General features: G+C 35.8%; 1 protein-coding gene and 1 pseudogene across 2 annotated transcripts in view; one reads left to right on the top strand and one right to left on the bottom strand.

Moving 5' to 3' along the window:
• LOC143230859 (uncharacterized) overlaps window positions 1-21,661 on the bottom strand; it is a 226,756-nt gene that overhangs the window by 100,512 nt on the left and 104,583 nt on the right. The gene's annotated exons all lie outside the window — the stretch shown is intronic.
• On the top strand, window positions 1,262-20,666 carry LOC143230860 (uncharacterized; annotated as a pseudogene). The gene is made up of 5 exons (XR_013016651.1): window positions 1,262-2,414; window positions 14,287-14,361; window positions 15,071-15,176; window positions 16,280-17,179; window positions 18,959-20,666. The product of XR_013016651.1 is annotated as an uncharacterized LOC143230860 (transcript).

Genomic DNA, 21,661 nt, shown 5'->3' on the forward strand with positions numbered 1-21,661 from the left:
TCCTAATCGTATATATAATTATTTGTAATGCTTATATAATAAGGCTCGGTATGGCCAGGTGGTTAAGGTACTCGACTTGTAATCTCAGGGTCGTGCGTTTGAATCCCCATCGCACCAAATGTACTCGCCATTTCAACTGTTGCGGCGTCATAATGTGACGGTAAATCCCACTATTCATTGGTAAAAGAGTAGCTCAAGAATTGGAAGTGGGTGGTGATTACTAGCTGCCTTCCCTCTAGTCTTACACTGCTAAATTAGGGACTGCTAGCGCAGATAACCCTCGAGTAGCTTTGCGCTAAATTTAAAACAAACCAAACCTATATTATAAAAGATTTACCAGGCATTACATCTAATATCAAATCGCTTAAACACAAAAATAATTAGTGCAACAAAAACATAAATGTATAGACTTATAGGAATGAGATAAGCACATAAAATACACATTATATGTTGTGTTAAACTTCGTCATAAAACAGTATATAAAATATGCAATAAAAACGAAAATCCAAAGTACGTACTTAAGTTTATTAAACTTTCGGCACTAATTATGGTTCTAAACATGCGCTTCTTAAACCACTTAAGACAGTTCTTTAATTACAGTTATGTGTTTCGGTTTTCATTTGAGATTTACAGCTGCCATTAGAAGTAAACATAATTGATTATGTGTATCCAGTTGCTTAACAACCGAAAGCTCGTTGAAATAGAGTTTTATTCAGTCATTATCATACATAGTAATATATTTTCATAAATAAAATTTGAACAAACGTCTTTTGTTCTGCGAATAAGGCATTCATAAACCTTAAAGGCAATATTTAATACGATTGCTCCAGTCAGATTGTAACATGATTGGTGGCTGTCGTGAGAAATGTGTCTGTTTTCGTATTGCAAAGTCAAGTCGGGCTGTCTGCTGATTGAGAAATAGCAAGTCGTTATTCAATCACAGAAAGATTATACGAAAATGCTAATTGTAGTACTTATATGAGACAATGTATTTTAAACAAGATTCGTCAATACGCGTACAGAACTTTTCACTTACAGGTCAAAAGAATGTATAGAACGAATGGTATGTGGAACCTATATAATAATAATAAAAAGAAAAACAGTCTAGGTATGTCAAAACCTGAATAAAAGGTGAACTGCATGCAGCTGCCAACGTAAGAGGCACGTGCATGGAGTCTTGCCACCCCGCGGCAGATGTGTAACGCATTTCTATTGCCCCTAAGTAAGCTTTCCTGTCATACGTCAGGGGCCGCGTCTCGGAGTATATAGACGAGTGTTATCGTTAGCTTTCGTTAGTTTAGACGCACCACGACTGTATTGAGTCGCGTGGTTTGTGCGTGTGCCCTCGAGTGTAGCAATGAGCTTAAAGCGTAGCGATACTCACTAGGTAATTTTCAGGTTTTAGAAACGTTTAGGTCACACTTATACATTTATGAAACTGAACAGATTGGAACAACTGTGGATCTGAAGTACTTATGGTCTTGGTTGATATAGCAATAAGGAAACTTCCTATTCTAGTATGATGGAATACAAATGTTTTCAGCCAAACCTTCTGGCTATAGCAAGGACACTAGCTAGTTTTATCTTATTGCTTCAATCATATTCCTGTTCCATGGATAGTTTGGCTCCATCTGAACTAAACAGTGTGACAGATATGTTGAAAGAACTCAAGTCAGAAGTGGAGACACTTCGTGAAGCCCGACATCAAGATAAAGCTTTTATTAAAGTATTAGAACAACGAGTAAGTTGGTTAGAGAGGTCCACAACATCATCCCTACAACCTACTCCAGTTGTCACTCCACCGCATCTGAAAATCCTCCAGAAGTCGGAGTCACATCACCGCCACCATGTCCGTGCTAGTCGTACATACGGGACGGTCCGAAGCCTCGAGAAGGAGCGTCGGGTTTTAGGCAGGCTGGAAAGTCAGCTTCGACAACTCCAACGAGACCTTGCATCGATTGTAGCTGTAAAAGAGAGAGAGGTCGGTGTCACAGAAGAAGCTGGAGATTTGAGGCTGGAGATGGAGCTCCTACGTACGGAGATCCGCCGACTCCAACAGAATCTAAATAGTTTACGGGCCGACACGGAGCGTAATCGGGCGACTTTGGCTCCACTACGTGTGAGTGAAGCCACTAACAAATGGCTACAAAAGACTGTTGAACATCTCCGATCAGAGATTGGAGAATTATCGTCAACCCTCAACGTTTCTGCCTCACTGAACCGATGGGACACCTTCGAGTCGACAGTTGCGCTTTTGAAGTCTGATTTTGTTGCCCTTCAAAAAAGAAGTTGAGGGACTTCAGGCACTACATCTAAAGGACGCGGCTTCCGTAGATCAGCTCCAAGAAGAAGTCAAGGATCTAAGAAGTCTGTCTCAGAGACTCTCTGTCACCTACCAGCATCTTTCTGAAGAGGTAAGATACTGCTGGCTGTTATTTTATCTTTAAATGATTCCACTTGCTAGCACTCGCTACTGTAACAACGTTGAAGTATGTGTAAAAGATATTACAAGTTTAAACACTCTACATGGACCCAGCATGGGCAGATGGTTAAGGCACTCGACTCGTAATTTGAGGGTCACGGATTCTACTACCCGTAACACCAAACATACTCGACCTTTCAGCCATGTGTTTGTGTGTGTTTTTCTTATAACAAAGCCACAAAGGGCTATCTGCTCAGCCCACCGAGGGGAATCGAACCCCTGATTTTAGCGCTGTAAATCCGGAGACATACCACTGTACCTTTCAGCCATGGGGGCGTTACATGGGGGCGTTACTCGAGGGCTATCTGTGCTAGTCGTCCCCAATTTAGCAGTGTAAGACTAGAGGGAAGGCAGCCAGTCATCACCACCCACCGACAACTCTTGGGCTACTCTTTTACCAACGAATAGTGGGATTGACCGTCACATTATAACGCTCCAACGGCTGAAAGTGTGAGCATGTTTGACGTGACGGGGATTCGAATCCGCGACCCTCGGATTACGAGTCGAGTGCCTTATCCACGTTGCCATGCCGGACCTGAGCGGTATTTAGTACCAGCTTTTAAATTTTTGCACAAAATCAACTACTATAATCTGGTAGTCACCTCAGGTGGTTTAGGAAAAGGGCATTATACCATAGTCGTTAACATTATATCACGCAAAGCTTTAATCTTCCACAGATAGAGTCTGGGCTTGTAATCTGTATTTAATAATTTGCAATATCCAGCTAGCTCTTGGTTCAAACAGCTTACATCTCTCATTAAAGAAATAAATATTATTTACAAAGTTGTCACTAGATGTCAGCACGCGTTTAGAAATGTTGTATTTTTCCTTTTTTATTTTACCCTTGTGGATAGAGAACAGCATTTGGAAAATTACATTTCAACTGTTCATAATATACGAACCGACAGAATAGATTTATTTTGTTTCGGTATTATGTATCAAGTTTCATTGCTTACACTGACACTACTGGTAGAAGGTTATGAAAAAATAAATGATGTTCATAAACATTGCAGTGTTAATAATATTATTCATCCTTGTTCAGTGTAATCCCTGAATTACCACAATCTTTACCTCAGTGTGAGGATAACTGTCTCCTCTTTATAAACATATTACATACACAGCTGTGAAAATTGTCTTATAAATGTTCTGGCACATCAATGTATTCTCTTGTACTAGGAAAACTGTAAAACTGTGAAGGGTGTATGTATGTGTGAGTTGCTTGCGAAGTCAACTTAGGGTAACTTAATATTAAATATACTGATTTTTTTTTTCAGAACAGATGATTATGTTCTTACCTTACTTATGTAAAATGTTTTAAAATGTTATATTTAAAAAATTTCCAACAAAGGATGAAGTATGAACATTTTACTGTCATTACGGTATGAAGGTAGAACATTAGTTCTCTTCCAAAACATACGTTGTCTTACGCGTTGGGATACTGCCTGCAATTATTCATACATCGAAGAATTTTTACAGGTCTCTATTTGTATAATGTAACTGTTTTAATACATCATATTTGTAGTTTTGGTACATAAGTAGAACAGACTACTCATTAGAATTGCTTACATAACTTGAAAAATGAAACATTTATTTGTTCATAAAAATTAGTATATTTAACATATAAGCACCTTAAGCCTAGTTATAAGGTAACACTCACTCCCCAGTGATACAGCTTTTCTAGTAAACGGAGGACACATTGAACTATCAGTACACTTACGAAACAGCTTCTTCACCAATGTTTGTAGCAACGTTTTAAAGATAATACAGTTATTTATTCGGAAATATAAATATATTGATACTTTAGCGATAAACTGAAGAATAATAAATATTATTCTACTCACCCAAGTACTTCTGTACTTTCTCTATTGTTCCAAAGGTTTGACCTGTATTGTAAATATTCTGGTTTCAGGAAACCTACATTTTTAAAGAAATCACTCCTTTGAAGTACGACCGACTATACCATTCCTGTCCATCATGACAATTTATATCTTTGTGAGAAAGACTTCAACGTTATATTGGTATTTCATAAACGTTTCGGTGTGTATTGTGACCAGTTCTGACTTACGCAAGTGAGAGATAGGCCCCTGCAAGCATTTGCTGACCTACCATAGATTTGTTTGTTTGTTTTGGAATTTCGCACAAAGCTACTCGAGGGCTATCTGTGCTAGCCATCCCTAATTTAGCAGTGTAAGACTAGAGGGAAGGCAGCTAGTCATCACCACCCACCGCCAACTCTTGGGCTACTCTTTTACCAACGAATAGTGGGATTGATCGTCACATTATACACCCCCACGGCTGGGAGGGCGAGCATGTTTAGCGCGACTCGGGCGCGAACCCGCGACCCTCAGATTACGAGTCGCACGCCTTACGCGCTTGGCCATGCCAGGCCCCTACCATAGAAAAAGGTGTGACTGATGAAGAACACATACTAAACATGTTCTGATCTTTTTCAACTTAGAGTTCTGATCCGAATAATAGTTAAGTGTAAAATCTGGAATACCGTGCATTCTACTCTTACTCACTCATTATTCGTGTTTTTCATCCAATTAAACAACAATGTAGCCTCAAGTTAATTTTGCCGTCTTCTTTTGGCACCAGAGAGCGCCTAAAGCACTTTTTTAAGCACATAAAGAATATAAAAAATCAATCTTTATAGAATTATTAATGACTAAGCATTGCGTCAACCTTCTCTCAATTTTTGAACTTGTTGCTCGTTTTAACTGTAAGTAACTCCAAAAAACAGTGTTGATTTACTTCTGATCTAGGATTAAGTTTTATTTTCACTTGCTGCACAACTCACATTCGTCATGATTGGTCTATTAATACATTACTGTAATTTTTTTTTCAGTTAAGTTACAAATAATACAAAATCTCTGCCAGATGTACTTGCGCAAGATCCCCGAAAGTTTTCTCTTTCAAGAGTAAATAAAACGAAAATTAAAAGCAACATTTTTTATTTTATTTTGAAGTTCATATGCCATGTTGTGTAGTATTCTACAAAATGTATAATTGTCTCGTGATTCATGGTATGCGAACGTTTTACTGATGTCACAACGGTACAAATTGCAACGTTAAGCGTCCGTTATGTGATGTCATTTTAGAGTATACTGGCTGACAGATGACAGACTACTATACACTGGTGCGAGTGGTTAAAACAGGTAACCCCTCGAGCATCTTTTGACCCCTATTCGGGGAAATTAGTCCAACTGTAGCTTTACTGTATGTACTAAAATACAATTTGTTTGTTTGAAGTAAGCCCAAAGCAATACAATGGGATATCTGTACTCTGCTCACCACCGATATTGAAACTCGAATTCTAACGTTGTAAGCTTGCACACATACCACTGTGCCATTGAAGAGGCTTCAAATACTGTTATATAAAATGAAACTAGAGATATGACTAACACGTTTCTAAGCAAAACATATTTTTTAATCTACTAATACGGCTGACATTCCAAAACATTTCTTTGAGTTAGGCCTTATGTAAGTGATCAATCACCTCTTTGAGCTAGGCCTTATGTAAGTGATCAACCACCTTTTTGAGCTAGGCCTTACGTAAGTGATCAACCACCTCTTTGAGCTAGGCCTTACGTAAGTGATCAACCACCTCTTTGAGCTAGGCCTTACGTAAGTGATCAACAACCTCTTTGAGCTAGGCCTTACGTAAGTGATCAACCACCTCTTTGAGCTAGGCCTTACGTAAGTGATCAACCACCTCTTTGAGCTAGGCCTTACGTAAGTGATCAACTTCCCTAATTACTTCATGAATGATTATGAATTTTAATTCAATGCTAACAGAAAGAAAAAGTCTCTACTGCATGATGACAACTTATACACAGTTTTCTATAATTACACATCGGTTTAACTACTGGATGTTTCTCTTTTCATTCAAACACCGAAAAACTGAGTATTATAGGAGTTAGCTAGAAAAAATAGGCTTAAAAATATAGCGTAAAGACGATATAACATGAATACATATAAAACAGCTGCAAACCTCTGAATGAAGTAAGAGGTTTCCGTATTGTCTACGAGTCTGCTGCAAATCTGAAACACATAAAGTCTGATTTATGAATACACGAGTCTTTTTGCATTGTTACATTTCCGGGTCTCAACAATTTTGGCTGACTCGACTGATAATAACTGGTTCTGATGAACTTAAAACTATAACAACAAAATTAACCAAATACGTTATTTTTGCAGCAAGCCTCGCTGTCTAAATGTCTCACAATGTTATTATCTAATTAGAATAACAAAACTTTTAATTTTATGAGGTTTCTCAGCTATGTGAACAAAGATGAAGATGAAAAGTAGAAACAAAATAACACTTTAGTATGTTTTTAAAATTCCAATATGAAAATTCAGAGTTTATTCATCTACGTAGTTCACATTGTGAGTTTACCGAAATCTCATTAACAAGTATTCAAAGCAAGATAACAACATATTAATGGTTAGTTCCATTCGAAGTTGTCTACGGATTTACAACGCTCAAATCAGGGGTTCGTTTCCCCTCGGTGGACTCAGCAGATAGCTTGATGTGGCCTTGATATAAACACACAGACACACACATTCGAAGCTACATGTAGAACAAAAATTACAAGTGAATTACATGTAAATTATGAAGTACAAAAAGTTAAAATGTTGTAAAAACATATAAATTATGAAGTACAGAAAATAGAAATGTTGTAAATAGATATAAGTTATGAAGTAAAAAAGTAAAAATGTTGTAAAAATATATAAATTATGAAGTACAAAAAGTACAAATGTTGTAAATACATTTACAGTATCAAGTACAAAAAGTACAAATGTTGCACCGTGGAGAATAGAGAACCATTACTTTCTCGTACACAAGGTTTGTACATGGGAATTTCTAAGAACAATCTATTATCTAATTTTCAATCACAGATATTAAAAACACGTTTGCACCATTGAAAATAGTTGAAAACAAAAGAAAAAGAAACCCCATTTTATAACTTCTAAACAATTAATTTTTACACACAGGTTACGTTCTTTTTCTCTTTAACCTTCATGTAACTTGTCGCTGGTACAACTACAATCAATCACTTCTCCCTTATTAATCGGAAACAGCTATAACACTCACTGATTGCTTGTAAGAACAACGATAAAAACCGCCTAAAGAGGGTAGAATCACACAGCAGGTGTTTCAGCAACGAGATGTAACCGAGAAATTCTAACAGAAACTTCACTGAACAGATTAAGGTAAAAGTACAAATATTTTAACAGAACTTTGAAAATAGATAAATTTACAAAATGCAAAACAAAAAAAAATACATAAGTGTTTCAGCACTATCTCATACGTACACATTCATGAGTAAACTTTCATGTAAAATTATAAAAAAAAAAATATGTATTTGACTAAGTTTGTATTTATTGTCTCCCTGACAGATCAGGGATAAGTTTACAAACAATGCCAGAATCCAAGGTTCGATTCCTCCAGGTAAACAGAGTACAGATAGCCCACTGTGGAGCTTTGAGCTAAGCCAACAGTAACTTCTGCTTGTTAGTTTCTGTTCTAGCTTAAACCATTACCTACCACTTTTTACTACGTTAAGTGAATTAGAGAGTCTATCACAGTTTTCGTGTTTGTTTTTTTTTGTTTTTTTGCACTTGATATTTTGCGAGTGTGTTGTCATTGTTATATTTCCAGGAATCGAACATCTGTGTGGAGAGTTTGGCTAAGAGTAGATGGTATTTTCACACCAGCGGGTGTTTAAGCAACTAGCAGTGCTTTGTCGTTGTGGTGTTTCTATCACCAGCACGCTCATAAAAATGCACTCGCTTTTTATATTCCAGTGTTCAGATAAACCTAAAAAATGCGTACATATAAAATGAATAAATAAAAGTTGTAGATTACAAAACGTTACAGACATCACGAAAATATTTTTGTTTTGCATTACGAATTCTACGTTTAGAAATACTCTGTGAGATCGTTGAGATCGTTTTCCTTTGATAAAGGAACTTGTTGGAACTTTCCTTTTCAGTTTTACACAATAGCAGGCAGCTGAAAATGTGAAAAGGAACTAACGGTAACAAACACGTCCAATACGGTTAATCTAATTTTTGTATTCTAGGGTTAACTTAGGAACGATATTTGTCGTAAACTAATGATACACAAGAAACTGCAATGGTTTATACACATCTGCAGAGCTTTCATGCAAAAGTATGGAAAGTAAAAATACGGCCAATGTAAACAAGCGCTTGGGACGCACGTGCATTGCATCTGCTCAGGTTTGTTCACTGACCACAAATAAATTGTTCTGCTTTCATCTAACGGTACCGGGCCCAGCATGGCCAGGTGGTTAAGGCACTCGACTCGTAATTTGAGGGTCGCGGGTTCGAATCCCCGTGGTACCAAAAATGCTCGCCCTTTCAGTCGTGGGGGCATTATAAAGTGACGGTCAATCCCACTATTCGTTGGTAAAAGAGTAGTCCAATAGTTGGCGGTGGGTAGTGCTGCCTTCCCTTTAGCCTAACACTGCTAAATTAGAGACGTCTATCGCAAATAGCCCTCGTTTAGCTGTGCGCGAAATTCAAAGCAAACCAATCCAATCTAACGGTACCAAAGCCTCTCGAAAGCTACTTATTGGTACTAGTTTAGTTAGGTAGTTGATAAACTTCCCGAGTTTCCGTCTCTTCCCATTACTCTGTCTACTCTCTTTCATATCCAACCCGTCCACACATACATCATTGTAGTGGTAGTTTTAAACACATTAGTGTGCCTTGGTTTTAAAAGTATAGTGTGATTTGGGAAGACATTATAACATATCAGTTCAAGTTTCAGCTTGCACTCACAGTTCGGGATGTTGTTTGAACTTAGCCACAATTCAAATTGTAGTTTACACTTTGTTACTTTAATGAAAGTTATTTGACGTGTCTGTACACAATTTTGTTTTCCACCTACTGTAAGTAGAAGCAAATCATCTTGAATTATGTTTATTTAAACAGCTAGCAATATAAGAAAGCAGGATGCACACCTACTAATGGTGCTATGAATAACAGCCTTTTTTTACTTCTTTGTTAACTAGACAAACTGAATCAAATCGTACAACGATGGTTATTTGTTACTTCTATATCAGAATAAAAGACACGGTGAATTAAGTGCGAGTAATGAGGGACAGATCAGATTTATCAAAATCATACAACAATGGTTATTTGTTACTTCTATATCAGAATAAAAGACACGGTGAGTTAAGTGCGAGTAATGAGGGACAGATCAGATTTAGCAAAATCGTACAACAATGGTTAATTGTTACTTCTATATCAGAATAAAAGACACGGTGAGTTAAGTGCGAGTAATGAGGGACAGATCAGATTTAGCAAAATCGTACAACAATGGTTAATTGTTACTTCCATATCAAAGTATAAAAATATGAATTAAACGCGAATAAATGCACTTAGCTAGATAATATTAAATTGAAGTTTAGAACGATATTTAACCGTTACTACTCTATGAGAGGAATAACATTATCAGAAGTTAGCATAGGCAGTTACATAGAGTTCACGGTGTCAAGATGCCCACAGTATGTTGTTTCTAACTTTCTTCTCAGACAGTTTTCAAGTTAGAAAATTTATCATTCTAAAACAATTAGATTTAATGAAGAACTGTTCCATAGTAAATTCTCAATGGCAAAAAAAATGACGTATAGAGAAATGGGACCCTGGAAGAAATGCACTTGCTTACAGACCCTAGGAGGCCTAAAGCCGGCCTTGACAAGAATGTGTCAGATTCATTCTTCTTTTTGAGACCAAACTAAAATTCAGCAATTTCTGTAATCATTGACTTGCAAGAAATGCACTTGCCTACAGGCCCTAGGAGGCCTTAAGCCGGCCTTGACAAGGATGTGTTAGATTCACTTTTCTTTTTCAGACCAAACTAAAATTCAGCAATCTCTGTAATCATTGACTTAAAATGCGGACAATAATAATAAAAGTAGAAATAATGTATGGTAACAAAGAAGTTGCATATTTGGGAAAAGTTAGTCACTCGCTAGTACTGAAGTATTTAGTTCTCAACTATATTCACTTTTGTCGATTTCACCCTTATTGTTTCTGAATCGAATATGAATTTTCGTAACTTTTCCCCAAACGTGTTATATTGGCAAGGTATGTAATCCTTTTAAATTATACGAACTCCAGCTAGTACAGCGGTATGTCTCCAGATTTACAACGCTAAAATCAGCGGTTCGATTTCCCTCGGTGGGCTCAGCAGATAGCCTCATGTGGCTTTGCTCTGAGAGAAAACACACAGACACATTTTAAATTATACGTTTTATACAACCACGTTAGGTTTCACCAATAAATATGACTACTGTTGGTTTTCGTTCACAGATTTTGTTCTAGGTTTTAGATTTGGAATAATGCGGTAGCATTGTTTTTTGCTTAATATATATTTTAAAAACTACAAATTTTTATTATTATTTTTTAAAACGAAAGGACATGTTTCTCTCAGTTCTCTCGATTGTTTTTCCTTTCTTTTGAAAGTACCAAAAACATCAAAACGTTTGGAATAAGGAACGTACGCTTGAAAGCAATCGTTCTAGGAAAAAAAAAAAAAACAAACAATGCTGTATAGAGAAATCAAAAACTAACTTTGTATTTGGGTCGTCGTGATGAGAAAACTTCTAATAATAAGATAATTATCTCCAAGACTCTTATCCGTGTACATTAAACGTGTATTTACATCAAGTTCCTGTTGAAGGCTACGGATGTTACTAAGGGCTAACATGTAATACACTAATAATTATTTCGATATGTATTAAATGTCCCGTCCACAATCCGTATCTGGGTTTAATTAATATACTGGCGATGCATCAAGGCCTCAGTATGAGATGTTTAATATACACATTCACAACGGAGTAATTATATATAAATATACTGAATTATCTTTACGACCGAATGTGCGTGACAAGAACGCGGAAAATGTAGACTGCTACTCCTGGACGTCACATTTCTAAGAACCATTCACGTGACTAAACGATCACTTCTTCTTTGAAATGTATTAAATGTGTTGGTTTTAAAGCACTTTAGCTTTTTTTTTTTTAAAGAAAACGATAATGGTAAACTGGACCTCGAGTCTCGTATGTTTAAGGCAAATTTTGAAGATCAAACTAAGTTTGGGGATTTTTACTGTAACTTTTTACTGTTAAAAAAAAACAGGCAGTATGTGTACTCGTCGAATTTTGTTTGTAACCCAACAAGAATAGCCCTGAACACATCAGACGGGTAAGCACCACATTCGAGGTGAGGGAGGTAGATGGGGGTAATACGTGTGAACAATGACGTGTTTGTATCGAAGGGAAGAGAGCAGATGGCTGCGTCAACTGCTTTACAATTTGATTGGAGAGGGTCTCCGAACAATACCTTCTAAAGCAACGCATGCGCAGTAGACAAATCTGTTTGTATTGTGAAATGGTTTGCCAACGACAGTCTAGATTTGTCATTATATGTGACTACCTATCTTGCCTATTAATCTTTCTTCAACACAAAGTTTGCAGAATCTTAGCACTAGTACTACTAAAAAAAATCCCTTTTTTCATTGACCAAAGAATCTGGAAAATAATGTAGCGTGTTTACAGAAAATATCTGTAAGTAATTAACAAGGACACATGTCTGAGTTCCATATTTTAACTTCAAATTTTAGTAGGATGACATTTACAGGTGTTCCATTGATCGTGTATGTATCGTAGTTGTTTTAATTTAGCGATTTTACATTGAGCTAAATACTTATTAATCGGGATAAAAATTTCAGGACGTTTATTTCTTTCTTAGTAATGATGATCCACTACATTTATCTTCAATAGCGTGCTGGTGACTTAGCAATTAAAAAAAAAAAAAAGTGGAGAGCGTACGACGCTAAAATTCAGGATTCAATACGTGCCATGGCAAGGTAGGTGCTAAAGCTATCCCAGGGCTATCTGCGCTAGCCGTCCTTAATTTAGCAGTGTAATACTGAAGAGAAAGCAGCTAGTCATCACCACCCTCCGCCAACTCTTGGGTTACTCTTTTATCAACGAACAGTGGAATTCACCGTAACATTATAACGCCCCTCACGGCTGAAAAGGTGAATATGTTTGTTGCGACCGGGATTCGAATATGCAAACCTCAGATTACGAGTCGAGTGGCCGTAATGAGATGATGAAGAAGAAACAGTTGTAATATCAAATGATACAAAGTCACCTATAAAACCACAACAAGTGAAACCTGTTTTTAATGTTAGCCCCCCCACACACACACATACACTTCTGCTCCTCACCCTTCTCTAATCAAGTTAATAATATTGTGAAAAATAAAAACATCAAGCTTATTTTACAGAACAACTTATCAACTGTCTCCTGACGTGGAACATGAAGTAATACAAATTGAATTTTCTGGTAACTTAATAGTCATCTTTACTTCATTTTAAACTCTAAAATTACACATCCCACTAATGACATATCGCAAAACCTGTTCACTGTCATCGTCGACTCGTTTCTTCTGCTGTAGCCGTTTCGGAGACGCTAAAATTTCAGTATTTGATATGTCTAAAATATTCACTTTCAAATCAAAGTTAATAATATATCCAAATTTATCACTTCCAGAGTTAATAACATATCCAAATTTATCGCTTCGAAAGTTAATAACATATCCAAATATATCACTTCCATAGTTAATAACATATCCAAAATTAGTCATCACTTATTTGGGGTGGCACATATAAGACTTTTTTAATTCCTATTCACAAGTTGCAAAAAAGTGTTTTCTCCAAGAGTTACCCATGGCTTGATACCGATTTCAGTAAATTTAACTCCCCTCTTTCATATGATAAACTTTATTTATATTTTTTAGCTTTATCTACAATGCATGTTTCTTGTAATAGGCCTTTTAAAGTCACTTCATATTTTACACGACTACAATCTTTTTTTCCAATTAATGTACCCACACCACGTAAAACAGTTACACTTCATCAATATCTTTATTTGGCACCTCGTATTCATAATTTTATTCCTTATAGTATAAGATCTTCTATTAATCGTGTTAATCAAAAGAAATACTTAAAACAATGGATCTTAAATACTGATGATAATATTCTGGGAACTTTATTTTGATTTTGTAAGTTTTGATTTTACTTTATTATGTGTTTAACCATCACAGGACGAGTTAACTCTTTGTTGATGGTTTTATATTGTTATTTGATTTTTTGTGTCTAATTTATTGCTTAATAAATTTATTATTATTATTATATATTATTTATATACTTACCCGTTACCACAATCTTCTTTATAATTGAATTTCACATATGAATGTATTGCAAAAAATATTTTAAATAAACTAATTTATGTGGCGTTTTTGCTTAAATTCACGTGGTATGAAAAACTCAGAACTAAATATGGGTGAAAAAAATCTCATGCGTTTTAACATCACTCTGCAATAGAAAACAAGAAATTCAAATAGATTCTGTAACGAAGGCACATACTTTACACAATGAACTGAATACGAAGGAAAACGCACTTAGTTTGTTCTGGAAGAAACAATTAACCGTTACAAAGCTTAAGATGAATTTACGCAGAAGTTATTTGTTGTTTGTAATGTGTTTTTTATGCATTTCATCGACTGTTGCCCGTATTTTCCCATTCTTAAGAAATTGGTCAAAAGTTAGACAAATTTTCTTCCGTATAAAGCAAAAAAATTAAACTGTTGCATGCACCGGCAGTTTAGAGCATGCTCGTTGAAACCCGTGTTTGTTGTTCCCCCAATTTAGTCCTGCGGTTCTTGTGGCTGTCACTGACCACCTGCCGTTTATTTTACAGGTCGCCTCCCTCAAAGATGAAGTAGATATTCACGCCGCTAACCGCCAATTCGTCTCAAGGATTTCCCCTCACGAGGTACGAGTTTGTGTAACACAGTGTTGTTTCTTTTTCTGTCTTTTATTATATATTTACATTTTTCCGTATCATGTATCGATGATTTAACTTAGAAATTATAAAGTTACAAACAAACGTGATAATGCGTTTAGAATAAGCGTTTGTGTTGTTTTTTTCATAGCAAAGCCACATAGGGAATCGAACCCTGATTTCAGCGTTGTAAATCCGGAGACTTACCGCTGTACTAACAGGGGGGCATTTATAATGAGCATCTTGATAGTACGACAATTGCTGTTCCGTTTTTAGTAATCTAGCCATAATATTTCTGGGATATGTCAACTAGCATTTGTTTAAACTAATATTTCGTAATATTTGGCTTATCACATTTGTAAGTCAGCCGTGATATTTCTTAAGTATGTGAACTTGAACTTTAACCCTTTACTGAATATGTTTGGAAGTTGATTTATATAACATTTCAAGTGTCGTTGTGTTTCTACCCATGTTCAAATACACTTGATAAACACGATTCAGATTATGAAATTTATCCCTACGTGTAAGAGTAAATTAACACATGTATTGAAATATTCTTCAATTCTGAAATATATTGTCTTTATAACATTCCTTGAAACTGATTAACATTTATCTTATGTTAATGTTATTAATCCTAAAATATATTAGTAGATATATTTTATGTTATACTCTAAGTTGCAAAAGGAAATTGACATTTCAGGAAAAAAACACAAATGAAGTAACATCCAGAAGAACCTCAGAGAGTCTTACAGCAGACGGTGCTTCTGCCAAAAGAGACCATCATTTCAATGGCTACCATAAGTCTGGTAAGTGAGATATGTGCAGATTTAAATCGTACTGTATCTCAGAACGACTGACACGGGCATTAACACTTTTATTGATAAGCAGAGAATAATATTTCGACCTTCCTAGGTCATCTTCAGGTTAACAAAGAGAGTGTTTGCAACTGACCGTTGCCGGGCACATGTCTTTAGGGACAAGAGTATAAACGGGTACGGGATTGTAGGGAGCGTTGCAGTTGGATGTTACGTTATTAATTAGCATGTTTGTTTGTTTTTTTGGAATTTCGCGCAAAGCTACACGAGGGTTATCTGCGCTATCCGTCCCTAATTTACCAGTGTAAGACTAGAAGGAAGGCAGCTAGTCATCACCACCCACCGCCAACTCTTGGGCTACTCTTTTACCAACGAATAGTGGGATTGACCGTCACATTAGAATGCCCCCACGCCCTAAAGGGCGAGCATGTTTGGTGCGACAGGGATTCGAACCCGCAACCCTCAGATTAAGAGTCGAACGCCTTAACACGCTTGGTCATGCCGGGTCCAATTGCAAAACTACAAGAACAGTTTACAAAGAGACTCCAGTGGTTCAGAGGTAAGTTTGAGGGCTTAGTACGTTAAAAAGCGGGGCTCGACCTCAATGATAGGTATAGCTCATTGTGCACCTTAAACAAAAGAACCATAAGACTATTTACTTAGAAAATTTTCCTTTTTATAACTATCCTATTACTTTAGAATCACTTAGGTTGGAAAAATTATACAGTATCATGACATCAAAATATCAAAACAAAATCGAAGTGTAACTTAATATATTTGTGTCACATAATCCTACGCACCATGTTATTAAGATCCTTCCTTTTTCTTTTCTTATCGATAAAGTACAAGATGGGTGTTATTTAAGTGTATAAACGAAGAATTAATTAAAACAAAGAGTAACAGGATGGGAATAAAAACAACTATGAAATATGGCCTGAGACAATCTTTACAAAACTAGTTTGAGAGTTTTTAGGGCTAATCGCTTATAATATGTTCATTTTTGATGCCGCAATGAAAAGAGGAAAAGTGGATTATCTCAATAGCGGGATTTAATTAAATTTCACTTTACGTGACAGATTTCGTTTTCTTAACAGGAATATTCCATCGAACACACCGTCACAGACACGTGAAAAAAGAATTAGCCATGATGCAGAAAACAATGGAAGCACTTGAAAAGAAACAAGGTAAAATTCAACGGCAGATTCACTGGATGAAGAAAAACTATACGACCATGAATTCTGATCTCCACGCCCTCTCACGCACTACTAGTACCCTTGAGAATCAAATCCCGAGTTTTAAAAAACAGCAGTTTGATATGCAGAGGCGGATGACGGAAAATAACGGTGTAAGTGAAAGCCTACATCAAGAGATCCTGACCACTAAGGAGGAACTTAAGAACATCACTCAGACCATTGGAGTTGTAGATAAACTTCATTCCTCTTCACTTAGAATTTTCGAAGCTCTCGAAACCCTAGAAGGTCGATTCGACAAAAGCATCCACGATCTCCAAAAAGAAGTTTCCAAGTCTGATTTCAACCTTGGTCAGTTGCAATCTTCTTTCGAAATCATTCGTGAGGACCAAAATGATCACTACGAAACACTCAAAACACTGAATAAAGATTATTCAATCCTAAAAATGGAAGTCCAAAGAGATCGTTACAAGGTTCTGACTCTTCAGAATGAAGTTCTTAACCAGTCTTTGCAAGAATGCAAAACTAACAATGAGGAAATCCTAAAAGAAATGAAATTGGCAAGCTTTGACCAAGAAATTGAAAAACTGCAAACACAAATCAATGATAACCAGTTAAAAGTTGATGCTTTGTACACTCAAGTTAAAACCAAAATTGACATCGACTCTCTTTCAGCTTGGAATGAAAGTCACGAAGAGTTAAAACAAGGACTACATAATATCTCATCATCAGTACCACAGATGAAGTTCAACTACTTTGAGTTAAAGAACGAAATTTCAAAATTTGTGAATTTATTACCAAAAGGTATATTATAAAATGTTATTGTTTTTTTTTAACTTTTATTTGCATAATGTTAAAATAGGTATAAATATGCATAGGAATGTATATTAAAATAAATTTACTATCTGTACATGAAGATACCTAGAAAAAATACGTTAAAATAAATTAAGTCTCTGTATATAAAGATGTTTAGATGTTTGTCAGTGAATGAGGCATTTTATCATCTAAATAACTAAGATGAACTACATTTATATATATTACTAGTAGTTAACCGTTATCATGTATTTTATATACATGTATGTATGCAATACATGGAAAAATACATAACCTTATAGTGTTATCTAAAGGTAAAAACTACCCTAATCAAGTTAGTTAGAATATCTCTTCATATATAAAGCAAAATGCTGTGTACTTGCCTATCTGTTATCTCGCTATTACCAGGTTGCTGGGCCAATCTTTGTGGGATAACAGTTTGTAACAAGGGGTATGTTAATGGAGATTCATTCACAACCTCCGCTACTAACCATCATTGCTGTTATCGAACATTTATTATCTTTGAGATAAGATATCGTTAATTATATTCATAGAGGGCGCCACGTCTTCACACATTCGCAAAAAAAAACAACATTTTCTATAACACAACTTACACACAGTGTGAGGAGAGAGCACATAAACGTATCATACATTTCAGTGTGTACACTTGCACTTCCTTCGGAGGAATGTAATGAACAAAATGATCGCCACTATTTTAATAATACATAAACTTAGCTGAAGTTCCTACTCCAACAGCCACCATAAGCGCGATGTGAAGACCGTTTTCTTGAATTTTGCCCACTTTTTACTTTGACCCGTGACCTTTCAATTTCGACCCGTAAGACATTTCCGTAGCCAATGGCTGTCAATTGATTAAGGAATCACTGTGAAGGTGGGTGTTGAAAGCGGGTAACAAAAAGCTTCCCTACTGCCTCAACTTTGGCCGCAACTTCTTCCTACCTAGATACCTTGATCATCGCACCATATACGTTTTAAGTGTATACATAGGGTTATTAAGGCTTATACAAAACTCTTCCTAGGGTAGTAATGAATACTGTAATAACGTTATGTTATAGATAAATTGTGTGAATGTAAGAATTTATGTTACTTCTCATAGCATCCACTTCCACGTTTTTTTAAGATTATAACTGGGACGAAAGACGAGTACATCAATTTGTAGTTTCTATAAAACATCACTAGCACACAGCAAGCAAAGAGCAGCTTGTTTGTTTGTTTGTTTTTAATTTCGCGCAAAGATACACGAGGGCTGTTTGCGCTAATTCTCCCTAGTTAGCAGTGTAAGACTAAAGAGAAGGCAGCTAGTCATCACCATCCACCACTAACTCTTACGCTACTCTTTTACCAACGAATACTAGGATTAACCGTAATAACGCCCCCACGGCTGAAAGGGCGAGCATGTTTGGTGTGACGAGAATTCGAATCCACGACGCTCGGATTACGAGTCGAGTGCCTTATCCACCCGACCTTGCTGGGCCACCAGTTTGTTAAGAAAAATATATCTTGTGAAGTTAGTTGAAATATATTTGTTGAACGTCACTAGCATGCAAGAGTGTGTGTTAAAAACATATATGTTAGTGTGTAACCAATAAGAAAGTAATTTTGCATTTACGTTCGTTATGTTAGAAGCTTCCAAGTCAGAAAAACAAAAACAACATTCGGGATATTTTATACTTCTAAAGGTTAAAGAATGTTTCCAGATCTTTCTTATGTAATATCGCTAATTAATTTATTCAATTCCTTTTGTTTCAGACTGCTCTGTAAAACTAGTAACTATGCCAACCGCAGATCGCAAGAGTGGCGTGCACCTAATCCACCCTGAAGGTGTAGAGTATGCTGTCTCTACGTATTGCGACATGGATACTGACGGAGGTGGTTGGACAGTGATTCAGCGAAGACAGGACGGATCAGAGGATTTTTACCGTGACTGGGAAGACTACAAGCGTGGATTTGGGGACCAGTTGGGAGAATACTGGCTTGGAAATGAAGTTATCCATCACATGACCACCACGGACAATTACACTTTGCGAATGGACATGTGGGACACGTTTGGTCACTTCAAATTTGCCGAGTACGACACATTCGTTGTGGCAAACGAAACTGATGATTACCGCCTGGTGATTGGTGGTTACCATGGGAACGCCAGTGATGCGATGGAAAATCACAATGGGATGGGTTTTAGCACCAAAGACCGCGATAATGATGCGAGTAGCACCCACTGCGCAGTGTATTATTCCAGTGGTTGGTGGTATAACCACTGTCAGTACGTCAACATTAATGGCCGATATAACATCGGGCTCACGTGGTACGATATTGACCAACACGAGTGGGTGCAGCTTACTAAAGTTGAAATGAAGTTAAGACCCTCGAAAATGAGTTATTTGTAGAAATGAAATTACAGAAACTACATTAATTAAAAACAAACGACACAGATGGCAACTCCATAATGTAGTCTTCGATAAGAGTGTATCAGATTTAACTTTTTCCTCAACAACAAATACAAATTAGTCATAACAAGTTGTATAAAATAATGTTAGTATTGTGTAAGTGTGTAAGTTTCTATGAAACTGAATGTATGCTGTGAAAGCTGTTCGTGCCACGTTACACTTGGTCATTGGTTTCATTGGAACACTGCCCAATTCTATTTTCTTTATCTTTATATTCAAGATGTGTTTGTGGGTGCTTATAAACAATTAAGACATAGTCATTGTACATAAAAGCTTTAAAAATAAATTGATATGTTCAACATATTCTTGAAACAGTTAACGTTTCGTAAGGCGTTCTAATATATATATATATTTTTTCCTTTTTAAAATATAAAAGTTTTTGTACTTATTTTTGCTCACCAAGTCCAAGCTGAAAAATAATTATAATTATAATTATAATACAGTGTTAAAACTTCGTAATCATCACCATTTGGTATATTCTACGTGAAGAAATAAATTACGAAATATCCAGTTTAACCATAGTAAAAACGTTTTCTTATTGGATATCCGTATTTTCATAAAATCAGTTTCACACAATTAAATAAAATGTACTGATAATAACTCTCAACTTCTAGTTGTTATTCCTTTTTAATATGGCGATCAACTTTGTGTTGTATAATATTTACCATCGATCATAAGAAATTTCATATAAGTAGGATTGTGTTTGAAATATTATTTTCTGGTCTTATACTGAGTTGGTAAAAAAGTGCTGTATGCTATTTTTTAAAAAAATATTGTTGTAAATAGTTCTGTTGAAAATGTATATATATATAAACATATATATTTTATGTATAAACATACATAAAAAAATATATGTGTCAAGCATGTGCGTTTCTAATTGAGAATGAACAGTATAAATGTTAATATTGTATATCTTCGTATTCGGTGTGTAATATTTTAAATTTTGATTCACTATTACTGAGTTCACTGAATCAATGCTTTGTCAACAAGGCTAAGAATAAAATATTCAGTTGTCTATAAGGCTGGTGTGCATGACTGTTGTTTTTTTTTTCACCTCGGTTACGGAGTCTTCACTTTATTGTAATTTCTGGTCGTGGTGTCATTCACTTTGAAACTGCAAACTGAAAATTCCTTTTAAAGAATAAAGTTAATTGTGATAAAATAAGTAGTGGTAGTAAAAAATATCTGAAACCTGGTAGAATAGAAGCTGTAGTTTTGTTTTAAAATGAAAACTAAACCGTTGACGTAGCGAGCACGACACTTCGTGCAAAGCAAACATTATAACTAATCAAGCTACAAGATCATCAGTGTTCTCATATTTTGTTTCATTCGAAAGGACAGAATGGCAATACTTCTTATTTCAGCCAATTAATATAAAACTACAACAACAACAACAACAAAACAGTTGATAGGCTTAGCCAACGAATTATTCAGCTCTCTTTCCTTATATCGAACTAGCAACTGTATTAGGTCGTTAGCTACTGCGATTTATCTTATCAAGCAACTACATTAGGCTGTCAGCTAACAATGTGAATTCTATAAAGCAGCTGCAATTGATATCAACCAACACTTAGTCCTTTCAAGCAACTGTATTAGTTTGTCAGTCAACATTGTTAGTCCTATGAAACAACAGCAATAGATATCAACCAAAACTGTTAGTCCTATCAGGCAAAACTATTAATTTATAAGTTAAATTTCTTTGCACAGTTAGCAACCACATCTTTCTTTCGTCTAGATTACCTAGCTGAAAAACTATTAATAAAGAAGAGTCATATGTTTATTATATGAATATTATTGACAATAGCTATGAAATGTCAAATTGGCCACCAGTAACTCAATTGGTTCTCAGTGAATGTCTCTAATTCTATTCAAATAATTCAAAATTTCAGGAAATAATTCTGTAAATGGAGTTTACAATGTAAGTTATTTGTTTGTTTGTTTCTGAATTTCGCACAAAGTTACTCGAGGGCTATCTGTGCTAGCCGTCCCTAATTTAGCAGTGTAAGAC

Source organism: Tachypleus tridentatus, chromosome 10 (genome assembly GCF_004210375.1).
Source record: "Tachypleus tridentatus isolate NWPU-2018 chromosome 10, ASM421037v1, whole genome shotgun sequence".
In the NCBI taxonomy this organism is placed as follows: Eukaryota; Metazoa; Arthropoda; class Merostomata; order Xiphosura; family Limulidae; genus Tachypleus; species Tachypleus tridentatus.